Here is a 5800-nt window from a genome sequence, read left to right as displayed (position 1 = left end):
TTTTCTATTGTTTGTGGGTTTATATAAGCACACTTTCAGGTAGATGCTGTTATATTCCATAGAGTTCAATAGTGACATGATGGTGCTGGCTACTAGCACCCACTTTATCATATGGATTTCTTTTTTTGTTTTCTTGTACAGTTTTTTAAATACACATCCTTGTCAGTCTATGGGACGTAATGACTGCTAGTATTAAAAACTGTCTTAAAGTATCCAAACAATATTCAGGAAGTAAAGTTGTATATTTCTGAGATACTTATTTCTTTTTTGGTATACTTTTCAACCTCAGAACACAATGCTATGGTTGCATCCACTGGCTTAAAAGTAGAGAGCAGTGGTTAAATAATGGATGTTTACCTTTCCATATACAATTTGGGTTAGTTAACTTAGAGCAACTGTATTGGCTTCATGAGAAATTTCAATATGTGGGAATTAATGTGTCAAAGCAGAGTTGTATGTTACTTCAGAAAAATAACTGATCTTTGTGATACAGTTTTCAAATGAGTCAGAAGTAACAAATGTCTGTCGATACCACAGGCCCTTGGTATTCCTTTGTGTCATTGTGGTGTTTCTTAGAGATCTACTTTTATGTGAGTTCCTTGAGCACTGTCTCCCTCACTGCAGGGTTTTTTTTTTGTTTTTTTTTTTTTTTTTAAAGTGCCATGATCCCTGGTAAGATATCCTGTTTTTGAAGAAATCATTCTTTGGGCACTATTCCTGTAGAAACTTAGTTTTGCCAACAGTTCTATTTTGGCTTGCAAGACATTTTAAATTAAAAGATGAGGATATTTGACTCCTCCATGAACATTTAGAAGAGCTGTAAATAATAATTGTGATATAAAGAAACCTTGTGTCCATTTTAATGGTGGATGATTCATCTTTGTGTCAGCTTGATAAATTAACTCAGAGTATAAATATTCTTATGTAATTTTTATGCTTTTTCTTATTTCTTCCCCTCTGCCCTGATTTCACCTCCCCCAAATTCAGTAATTTTATTAGCATGACAAGGTATTCAGCCTCTTGCCAAAGTCAATAGATCCAAGTCTCTTGCTTAATCTTCTCCTTCCCCCTTTTCTGAAGAGTGGATCTAGGACACTGTTGTTTGCTCTGTCACAGCAGATTGTTGCCAGTATTGGCTATGACTCCAAAAGTGTCGGCCAGCTCCAGGGGACTAAGAGTTTTGTTCAAATTCTCATGCATGGAGACCTAAGCCAGCTTTTACCTATCTTGAGGAATAAACAAAGGGGGAAAAATGTCACTGTTCAAGTACAAGGCATGTAATTGGCAGTAGCAAGTAACAACTTCCTGCTGCTAAAAATATTTTCCTTTATTTCATTCTGCTAGCGTTAGCAAGTCAGCAGTCTGTTCTGAAAAACAGGATTTTAAATGGCACATGAAATCTCTGCTGTTTGAAATAGTAACTGAAAAGCTTTTTTTTTTTTTTTTTTCTGGTGCCCTAGGCTTCTTAATTACAAATTAAATTGAAACAGGTGTGTTCAGAAGCAGCTGAGCTAACTTTGCCCTGGCTCAACTCTAATTGCAGTTGTTCACAAGTACAGTTTTAACATTTGAGTGATGGTACATCATTTAGAGATTTGCACCATTTTCTGTTCCTCCTGCAGTTTCTACCAGGAAGCTGTTTGAACCACTGGTAATGCAAGGTGGTAATTTGTTTTGGTGACAACTGTGGCTAGATGAGAGATAGGCAAGTTTTTTGCAAGGGGGATTTTAACAAGATCAGAGAATAAAACAGTTCAGAAATTGTTACCAAGCCAAATTAAGTTTGTGGCTGTGTATTTTTTTTTTGGGAGGGGGGAAGGGCGGGGGGGGGTCAGTCTTGACAGCTGTAAATACAGTTTGGTTTTGTTCGCTTGATGTATTTTGAGAAGCAACTAAGGTCAGTGTTTCATGACATTCTTAGAAAGTCCCCAGTTTGTCTGTTTTCTTCCATCTTCCTTAGCCTGTCAGTGAAATGCCAAGTAAAAGATGCACCATGGCATAAGACTAGAAACCTGCTAGGTGTATGCTCTAAAGGGATCCAAATCTCAGAGTATGAATGACCTCAAAACTAAGAACGTTTTGGAGGGTAGAGAACAACAGTGTTTTCATTTGGTTTGGAGGAAGCTACAGTGAGGGCAGTGTGATGTTTAGCCCATTGGTTGAGAATGGCGTGGTGCCGTGCCTCAGATGGTGCCTTGCTAAGACTGGACAAACAGATTGAAACTTTGCCTAGAAAAAGTTGGACTGCTGTTGGAATTGAGAACCAGCCAGAGGCAATATTGGTCCTTGAAGACCACGGGCCTGCTATTAAATCTGTAGTCAAAAGAAAATTTTAATAGCTGAAGTTATCCCAGCTGCTTGACAGAATGTTACAGAGGAATCCAGATAGATTTTTGGCTGTTTGGGCTTACCTTTTTGACCTGGCCAGTTTTTACAACAGTTTTAAAATTTCACTTTTAAATGGATACTAGGGCTCAGAGCAGTGGTTCATTATCCAAAAGGGCATCTCAGTAAAGCATAAGGCACTACAGCTGCAGGGTATACTTTTTAATTGCTGGGTGGAGTTTTAAGTGCTTGGTAGAATGCTTAAAGATTGGAAAGAGTTCTCTTTTAATTAACGAGTTGCATGTTACTGATTCAAAATTGTTGAGTGTTACTTCCATTTTTATTAATGATCTGATTGCAGGAGTTAAATGAATCCCTAGCAGTGCTTAGAGCTGCAGCTGAAATCCAAACTAGGGGGTGCTGTTGACTCTCTGGAGCCTTGCAGAGGGATCTAGATAGATTGAAGCATCCAGTGCAGGGCAACAAAGCTGTAACAGGCATGTCCCGTGAGGAAATTTGGACTGTCTAGTCTGCTAATTTTTTATGAAAATCAACTTAGTGAGCAAAAGAGAACCAGTTTAAATGAAACAACTCTTTGGTGCTCAGTGAATGTGTCCTGCGCTGCTTCAGAAACAAAGCACTAGCATTTGGACTCTTTTTAATTTTCTCCCATTACACATTTGTATTTCAGATGTCTGAAGTGTGTGATTAGGTCCTTGCTGTGAACTTGTATGCCTTCTGAGTAATCAGTGTTTTAGAACAATCATGCAGAGAACAAATGTAAATAAAGAAAGCAGAAATCAGCTGATCAGTGCAAGAAGCCAAAAATCATTGGTAATTTAATTTTGACATTAAAGTAAGACGTTTTCTACTTAATCTCTTCTCTTGTTAAATCTTTAGCTTTCATTTTTTTAGTAAATAATTTTTAAAGCCATTTAACAAGTCTCTGCAGATTAAGTGAGCCAAGTAAGTGGGTGAATGTAACTTGTATTCATAAAGATGAGATCCAGATGGCAGTACATGGAAATGGAAACCTAGTGGACTATGATGTAGTGAAATTTGTTAAGGCATAGATGGAGGAAAGCAATAGTATTTTATTGTCCTAGAACATGTGTCAACAGGAAAGCTAAGCACATTGTTTGAGAGATCTCAGGAGAAAAAAAAAAACATCTATTCCACGACTTTTCTTTCTGGAGTCAACCTCTATTTGTGATGCATCTAGTTAAAGGTACTCTAGAAAAAGGAAGTAACCCAATTACCAATTCATGTGTTTTCCTAACTTTTTTTTTTTATCCCCTTATACTGGGGGAATGTGATATCACTACTTAGAAGAAACAGCTGGCAGTTCTATTTTCAATATCAGATTACGTGCTCAGGTTTTTCTCTGTATTCTGCCATGGGACTTTACTGCATCCTGTTCATGTCTTAGTTACTGAGTGATCAGTAGCATTGGCCCAGAATGTGGCAGACAAGTGTTTTTCCTGTACAGAGATGTGAGTGAGAATATTTGTCTTTATAAATGAGCACCAGAAGGAAAAGGCAGTGATTCCTCCATTGCCATTCTGTACTGCAATAGTTAATGTTAGCTAAAGACGTGAGACACCTGGTTTTAATTCCTCTGTCCATCTGTGCGTGTTCACCTGTGTGCCTATATAGGCAATTTATCAGATGCCTGTTTAGTATTGAGTGTATCGTCATTCACTGTAAGAAAATCTCAGCTGATTTCTTTCTTTTGCTTAGGTGGGTAGTAGGAGTGAGTTATGCTCATTCTCCTTATCTCTCATAAGAGACTAGTTAACTATTACAGTTGAAGTAGTGAACACAGAGTATCCTGCACTAGTCTACTGAGCACTAGTTTGAGTAATGTCGTCCAGGTGTGGAATGCTGACTGGCACTTTCTTGGGGAGAAGTGGGAAGTGAGTTTGTATCCTGTGTTTTTGGTGCCCACTGTGTTCCTGAATAGCTGGATTAAAAAAAAGAAGTCAGCATTGCAAGTGATGTGGACATAGTAAGGCCTCCTGCTCCCCCGGGCACAGCAGTTGGCCTGGCAACCTTCATTTTCCTAGCATATTGCAGCAGTTGCTGTGCGTGGGACTTGAAGTACAGAAATCCTATTCTTCTGTTATGCATGTGAGGCCTGTAGATGCTGCCTTGGTGAGGAGGCACCTGAGATATTTTGTGGCTCATTGTGTAAAATCATAGGTTCCTCTGAAAGAGCAAGCAAATTTTGATTGCTCCTTATTAACTCAAGTTTTCAAAAAGACTTGTGTAATGAATATTGAACATTACTCTAGGGCTGTAAATTACTAGTAACAAGGAACTGTTAGATTCCTTAAAACAAAGCCAGTGAGATTTCATAGCCTGGGTCTTAAAACATAGTGAAGACAGTCAGAATAGACCAGAGTACGCCTACAGTTTTTCCAGTACTTCATGGGGCTGGTATTTTGTGGTTGGAGGATACAGTGCTCAGGGTTTTGCAAAGTGCTTATTATTCTCAATTAACTGCTACACAAAGTAGTTATAATCTAATGATCTGATATTCAGAATAAAACCACAGAAGAGTTATTAATTGGTTCTCTGTGCTCTCTTGGTGTAGTTGAAGGTGTCTGTTAGAATGTGTACTGGTAGACATCTAACATAAAATTGTAGTTTGAATTAAAAAAGCCATCAAGAGATGTTACTATCATGTATACAATAGGGAATTTATACATATGACTTCTGCTGGTTCTTAGCCTTTGAATCGTGCAGAACTAAATCAGACTGCAAGGCTTGCATGTCGTCATTGTTGATCTTAGATTAAAAAATCCTCTCTGGAGCACGTTTCAGCCAAATACTAATTGATACTCAAGCATATGAACAACCTCTACTGCCTTAAAGCCTATGGTTTCCACTGATGAATATGTCTGACTTCAAAGATGGAGTTTATTTTCTTTTAGATTGGAGGGTTTGGGGTGAAGTACTTAATGTAGCCAAGGTCTTGTGGAAAGGAGCCAAAATAGCAATGAACCTCGGTCACTGCAGTATGCCAGAAATTCTAAGGGAGTGATTTAGAACTTCCAGAGTAGGAAGAATGGTTAAATGCTTGACCATCCTTCCCTTTCATAGCTGTGATTTTTAATTACTGATCTTCAGCCCAGTTAATGTGAGCCTGAGGAAGATCTCTGGTTTAGGCTTACTTTCTCCTGAAGTTTAGGATAGAATAATTTGCATGTTAAAATGACGCATCATTCTGGCAGCAAACTTCATTTATAATTAAAATGGAATTTCCCTTCACTGTATTTGTTATGCAGAAGTAGTAATGACCAGGTGACTTTCTGGGTGAGAATAACTGCATTGTCATCAGTAGTATTTTTTCAAGTATGCAGAATCTTAAATCAGGTTTTATCCATAAATCTGTCTTTATTTAGGTGTTGGTCCTGCACCTTTGAGAGAAATTAGTGCTTTCCAGGACTTCCATCAAACAGCTCCCAGTCTA

The sequence above is a fragment of the Meleagris gallopavo genome, chromosome 2 (genome assembly GCF_905368555.1).
Source record: "Meleagris gallopavo chromosome 2, MGAL_WU_HG_1.1, whole genome shotgun sequence".
NCBI classification, from domain to species: domain Eukaryota; kingdom Metazoa; phylum Chordata; class Aves; order Galliformes; family Phasianidae; genus Meleagris; species Meleagris gallopavo.
The sequence above is the reverse complement of the archived record's forward strand: the minus strand, read 5'-3'. Positions refer to the sequence as shown.